At 40.0% G+C, this 6920-nt stretch overlaps 1 protein-coding gene across 3 annotated transcripts in view; it reads left to right on the forward strand.

Moving 5' to 3' along the window:
- Positions 1-6920, forward strand: part of SLC44A3 (solute carrier family 44 member 3) — a 96700-nt gene that overhangs the window by 86469 nt on the left and 3311 nt on the right. Inside the window, exon 16 of one of the 3 annotated variants that reach the window (XM_019668194.1) lies at positions 6285-6407. The exons of the other annotated variants lie outside the window; for them this stretch is intronic. The gene's annotated coding sequence lies outside the window, so the exon portion shown is untranslated. Of the gene's footprint in view, positions 1-6284; positions 6408-6920 lie in introns of those variants that run through there. 3 annotated transcript variants of the gene reach the window in all.

Consider the following 6920-nt stretch of genomic DNA (forward strand, 5'->3'; position numbering starts at 1 on the left):
TGTGCGCGCGCGCGCGCTGGGTGGGTGGGGGGTGCTTTTCCTTTTTGAAGCTTTAAACAAATAGGAACATTTAACATGTTGACTGGCAGCCTCATTTCAGGTAGATGAACAGGTTAAACAGAATTACTCTCCTAAGAGGAGGACCACTGGCTTCCTTGTGGGGCAAGCAGTGCATAGAAGGCTTCCCTAAACCCCTCTTCAAAGATGGCAAGAAAGAGCTTGTCAGCTCAGGTTTACTTTAACAAATGCAAATTACCACTTTTTTCTTAAACAGCACCATTAAATTAGTTGAGCTCCAACAGTCTCCTTTAGGAAAGGGATTTACAGCGCAGTTTCTGGAAACATTAGTCAGTGTGGTGTGATAAGCAAGTAGGCTTCATTTTTTGGGGTGTAGCACACCCTGTGCATGTCCTCACTATCTGCCTTAGCAAAGAACAAGCAGGCACGTTTCACCGGCAGCCCTGATAGAACCAATCCTATCAGAAGAAATCACTGGGCTAAGAAAATGTCAGAAAGTGTGAGTTAGCAATTTTTTTAGTGAATGGATTTTTTCCTCTTTACAACCCACTTAAGCTGTTTGACCTTCGCTATGTCGTTACTGAAGGTTAGGTATTATAATACTAATACTTCATACTGTAAATGCCCGTTTACTATCAAATGGCATATCCTATTTCTGATCCAGTGTGCTCCTTTCTTTTTTTAAAAGTATATGTTTCTTAGAAAGTAGAAATGAATAGATGAATAATCATTTTAAAGTAATGGCATTATAAGTGATTTTAAAATTTTATTCATCTAAACATTTTGTGTGCTATTATATATTTCCATGTAATGCATTATTTTTTCAATTTACAGTAAAACCTTGGATTGCAAGTAACTTGGTTTGCGAGTGTTCCGCAAGATGAGCAAACATTTCTATTAGGTTGGTGCAAAAGTAACTGCAGTTTTGGCTCATAATGGCCAAAACTGCAGTTACTTTTGCACCAATTTAATACATTTTAACTTGGTAACCGAGCGATGTCTTGCAATGCGAGTAGTTTGTTTCCGGAACAAATTATGCTCGCGAACCGAGGCATTACTGTATTTTTCAATTGCAGTTGACAAACAGTATTATATAGTTTCAGGTGTAAACATATTGATTAGACATGTGTACTATACCTTATGAAGTGATTACCCTGGTAAGTCTTGTACCCATCTGAAACCATTCAGTTATTTACGATATTATTGACTATATTCCCTATGCTGTTCTTTACATCCCTGTGACTATTTTTTATAACTGGCAATTTTTACTCCTTAATCCCTTCACCTTTTTCACCAACTCCTCAAGTCCCCTCCCATCTGACAGCTATCAGTTCTCTGTATCTATGAGTGTTTTGTTCTTGTTTTTAGATTCCACATATAAGTGAAATCATACAGTATTTGTGTTTCTCTGACTTATTTCACTTTGCATGGTACCCTTTAGATCCATCACAAATGGCAAGATTTCATTATTTTTTATGGTAATATTCCATTGTATATATTTATACACCCAATCTTTATCCATTCATCCATCAATAGACACTTAGATTGCTTCCATATCTTGGCTATTGAAAATAATGCTGCAGGGCCGGTCGAGTGGCGTGTTGATTAAGAGTTGGCTTGGACGCCAGCTCTGAGCATCAGGGCCCAGTTTGGATCCCAAATGAGGGCCAGTGATGCTGCCCTCTACAGCTAAGATGGTGAACAACAGCTGGAACTGGAGCTGGGCTGCCATGAGTCGCCAGCGACGGCATAGGCTGCAGTGAAGCTGCAGTGGGCGGCCATAAGCTACCCGTGAGCGGCTGGCAGCCAGCGTGAGCTGCCAAGAGCCGCCGTGAGCAGCCGTCCAGTGGCCGGTGACCGATCTGCCTCACTTGGGAAGAGCACAATGATAATACCAACATGGGCCAGTGAAGCGACGTCCTCCACAACTAGACTGAAGAACAAAAGGACAGCAACATGTCTGTTCCCCTTCCTTGATTCCCGAACGCTGTTCACCTCCCCCAATTCCCCAATAAAATCTTAAAAAAAGAAAGAAAATAATGCTGCAGTGAACATAGGGGTGCATTTATCATTTCAAATTAGTGCTTTGGATTTCCTCAGATAATACACAGAAGTAGAATTGCTGGGTCATAAGGTCGTTCTATTTTAACATTTTGAAGAACCTCCTTATGGTTTTCCACAATGGCTGTACCAATTTACATTCCCACCAACAGTGCATGAGGGTTCCTTTTCGATACATCCTTGCCAACACTTTTTTATTTATTTATTGATGATAGCCATTCTGACAGAAGTGAGGTGATATCTCATTGTGGTTTTGATTTGCATTTCCCTTCTATTTAGTGATGTTGAACATCTTTTCATATGTCTATTGGCCATCTGTATGTCCTCTTTGAAGAAATGTCTATTTATGTCCTCTGCCCATGTTTTAATTTTGGAATTGTTTTTTTGTTGTTGAGCTGTATGAGTTATTCCATTCATTAAGTATCTTTGTTTTGTTGATAGTTTCCTTTTGTAGTGCAAAAGATTTTTAGTGTGATGTAGTACCATTTGTTTATTTTTTATTTTGTCTTTGCCCTTAGGAAACATCAAAAAAATTTCTAGACCAACGTCAAAGAGTTTATTGCCTGTGTTTTCTTCTAGGCATTTTATGGTTTCGGGTCTTACATTTAAAACTTTAATCCATTGAGTTTATTCTTGTATGTGGTGTAAGAAAGTGGTCTAGTTTCATTATTTTGCATGTATCTCTCCAGTTTTCCCAACACACTTACTTATTGAAGAGACTATCTTTACCCCGCTGTATATTTTTGCCTCCTTTGTCATAGATCAGTTGACAGATTGGGCTTATTTCTGGGCACTCTATTCTGTTCCATTGATCTATGTGTCTGTTTTTATGCCAGTATCATGCTGTTTTCATTACTATAGCCTTGCAGTAGTTCGATATCAAGTAGTGTGATATCTCTAACTTTGTTCTTTTTCTCAAGATTGCTGTGGCTATTCGGGGTCTTTTGTGGTTCCATATAAATTTTAGGATTATTTGTTCTAGTTCTGTGAAAAATGCCATTGGTATTTGTCATATATGGCTTTTATTATGTTGATATATTTCCTCTAGCTCCACTTAGCTGAGAATTTTTTATCATAAATGGGTGTTGGATTTTGTCAGATGCTTTTTCTGCATCTATTGAAATAATCATATGATTTTTATCCTTCATTTTGTTTATGTGGTGCATCACATTAGTTGATCTGCAGATATTGAACCAACCTTATATCCTGGGAATAAATCACACTTGATCATGATGTATGATCCTTTTAATGTATTGCTGACTTTGGTTTGCTAATATTTTGTTGAGGATTCTTGAATCTATGTTCATCAGATATATTGGCCTGTAATTTCCTTTTTTTATAGTGTCTTTGTCTGGTTTGGGTATCAAGGTAATGCTGACCTTGTAGAGTTTATGAACTTTCCCTCCTCTTCAGTTTTTTGGGATAGTTTGAGGATAGGTTATTAATTCTTCTTTGTATGTTTGGTAGAATTCACCTGTGAAGACATTTGTTTGTTGGCAGTGTTTTGATTACTGATTCAATTTCATTACTGGTAGTCTGTTCAGATTTTCTGTTTCTTCTTGATTCAGTCTTAGAAGAGTGTATGTTTCTAGGAATGTATCCATTTATTCCATGTTGTCCAATATAGTTATTGTAGAATTATCTTACAATCCTTTGCATTTCTGTGGTATTTGTTGTCACTTCTCTCTTATTTCTGATATTCTTTATTTGGGTCCTCTCTTTTTTTTGATGAATCTGACTAAAGGTTTATCAATTTTGTTTATCTTTTCATAGGACCAGCTGTTGGTCCTATGTTCACTGACCTTTTAAGTTTCTTAATTCTTTATTGTACTTATGTATGATCTTCCTATGTTTGTCTTTTAACCTTTGTACTAGTTTTAGAATTGGCTGATCCATTACTTTTACTAAGCGTTTGCCTTTGTGAGTTTTTTTCCTTTCCTATATTTTCTTATTCTGGCCTTTTCTTTTCTACCTAAAGAAGTCCCTTTAACATTTTTGTACTGCAGCTTTATTGGTGAACTCTTTTAGCTTTTGCTTGTCTGAGAAACTCTTTCTCTCTCCTTTGATTCTAAATGATAGCTTTGTTGGGTAATCTTGGCTGTAGGTGTTTCATTTTCTTAACTTTGAATGTTTCATACGAATCCATACTGGCCTGCAAAGTTTCTGTTGAGAAATCAGCTGACAGTCTTATGGGCGCTTCCTTGTACATAACTGCTTTTCTCTTGCTGCTTTTAAGATTCTTTGTCTTTAACCTTTTTTTTTTCTTTTTTAAATTATTTTTTATTATGAAATACACATTTTTTAGAATTAGTTTCAGCTGTACAACACAGTGCAACAGTTATACTTTTTACCCCTCAAAGTGACAACCCCCCTCCCCGTCTTTAACCTTTTAATTAAGTGTCTTGGTGTGCGCCTCCTTGGGCTTATCTTGTTTGGGACTCTGCAGTTGCTGGACTTGTATGTCTATTTCATTTGCCAGGTTAGGGAATTTTCAGTCATTATTTCTTCAAATGAGTTTTCAATTCTTTTCTACCTTCTCCTTCTGGACCCCTATGACACGAATATTGATATGCTTGATATTGTCCCAGAGGTCCCTTAAACTATCCTCATTTTTTTTGGATTTTTTCTTTTGCTGTTCTGATTAGGTGTTTTCCTCTACCTTGTCTTCATGATCACCCATTTGATCTTCTGCTTCATCTAATCTGCTGTTAATTCTCTCTAGTGTATTTTTCATTTCAGTTATTGTATTCTTTAGTTCTGATTGGTTCTTTTTTTATATTTTCTACCTCTTTATTGATGTTCTCCCTGAATTCTTCTATTTTTCTCCCATATTCAGTGAGTATCTGTATAAACAGTATTTTGAATTGTTTATCTGGTAGATTGCTCATATCCGTTTCATTTAGTTCTTTTTCTGGAATTTTGTGCTGCTTTCATTTGGGACATTAGTCCCCTCATTTTGGCTGACTCTCTGTGTCTATGTATTAGGTAGGTCCACTGTGGATCCCAGTCTTGAAAGAGTGGTCTTATGTAGGTGTTGTTTGGGGCCAATATTGCAGTCCCCCCCTAGTCACCTGAACCTGATTCTCTAGGGGTGTTTCCTGTGTAGGTCGCATGCGCCCTCCTATTATAGTAGGGCATTGATTGCTGCTGGCACATCAGTGGGTGAGGCTTACCTTCAGGCTGACTGCCCAGCTGCAACTACAGCACATGAGCTATTGCATGTGGGCTGACCTCTCGGAGCTTAGTCCCTATAAAAAGACTGATGCCAACCAAGGCCATCCATTGGGCGTGTCAGTTGTGGTGCTGGTTGGGAGGGGATCTGGTGTGGTCTGAAGCCAGCCACTGGATGTGTTGGGTTTGGAGACTCTTGTACTGGTCTTGCAGTTGCATGGTAGGGGCTATGAAGTGATCTGTGGTTGGTCGCCACTTGTGCCAGGTTTGGAGGTGCTTGGGAGAGCTGACGCCAGCTGCCACTTATTCCAGGCCTGGGGCCAATTGGTGGTTGTTACAAGTTGAGGCCATCTGCCACTTGTGCTGGGCATAGGACTGCTTGACAGGAGCTATATAATACTTACTGAAGCAAACTTTTACTTGTGTGGTGTTTGTGGTCCTGAGTCCACAGCATGAGCTGAGAAAAGCTACTTGTGTGGAGCTGCTGAACAGGCTCAGGACTGGTACGTGCATTGGTTGGGGCTGGGTCTCAAGGAATCACCAGGCAGGGCAAGCCGTGTTATCCAAATTAATGGAAAGCATAGATTTGGCACCTGCCTGCTGTGGGCCAGCTAGGTGGTAGGAGAGCTCACAAAGTAACAATGGTGCCTACCAGCACTTCCATCCCTGGGGAAAGTTCCCCTAACCCCCTGCCCTCCAGCCCTCACCCTGAAGTGAGTCATTTTAGATTCTCATATATGCCCCTGGTGCTTCTCAAGCTGCTGCTCCAGTTTGTTCCACAGCTCTTTCTCTGGGATACGATACCCGCTGGTTTTCCCAGCCAGATGTGGGGACTTCTCTCCCTGGCACTGGTGCCTTGGGCTGGGGAGCCTGGTGTGGGGCTGGGATGCCTTGCTCTCCCGGGAGTCAGTTCCAAAGCGGAGACATTCCTCCCAATTCTTAATTGCCACCCTGTAGTTGTGGGACCTGCTGGTTCTGTCTCTGCCCGTCCTACCAGTTTTGACACAGCTTCTTCTTTATATCCTTGGTTCTAGGAATTCTGTTCAGCTCGTATTCTGGTGGTTTCCAGTGATGGCTGTTTTGCAGTTTCTTGAAATTTTAACGTGGTGGTGGGAGGATGCAAGCTTAAGAGTACTCAGCCATCTTGACTCCTCCCCATGGGTTTCTTATTAACATTTATTCACCCTAGAATATGAGCACAAAATGCCCCCCCCCCCCCCCGCCCTATCTCCACCAGTGTTCTTGAAGATGATTATCCCAAGCTGGATTTAAGATAAATCTGGGGCAGCCAAGTCACAAGAGAATAAACTAATAGTTTGAATCCTAGCTGCCATTTACTGTGTGCAATGGGCAGGCCCCTTCATTCTTCTAGGCCTCTTGTTTTAAGCAGAGAGTACACTGTTGTGTGGATTAAAGAAAGAAATGTTACAGCACCTATTTGTAACAGTACCTGGGAAAGAGTACTTTTTAAAATAATCAGCCCGTGGCTTATATGAATGTTCAAAAAAATATTTATTTATAAAAAATACAATGGGATAAGTTTATGCTGAGAAATGCGGCAATAAATACAGTTGAAGAAAACAGCAACTCTACATTGATGATACATTGGCACCAACAGGAAGAACACATGCACCACCCAGACCTACGTGTCTGAAGGCTGATTTTGTACA

This window comes from Hipposideros armiger, unplaced genomic scaffold, assembly GCF_001890085.2.
Source record: "Hipposideros armiger isolate ML-2016 unplaced genomic scaffold, ASM189008v1 scaffold_519, whole genome shotgun sequence".
NCBI lineage: Eukaryota > Metazoa > Chordata > Mammalia > Chiroptera > Hipposideridae > Hipposideros > Hipposideros armiger.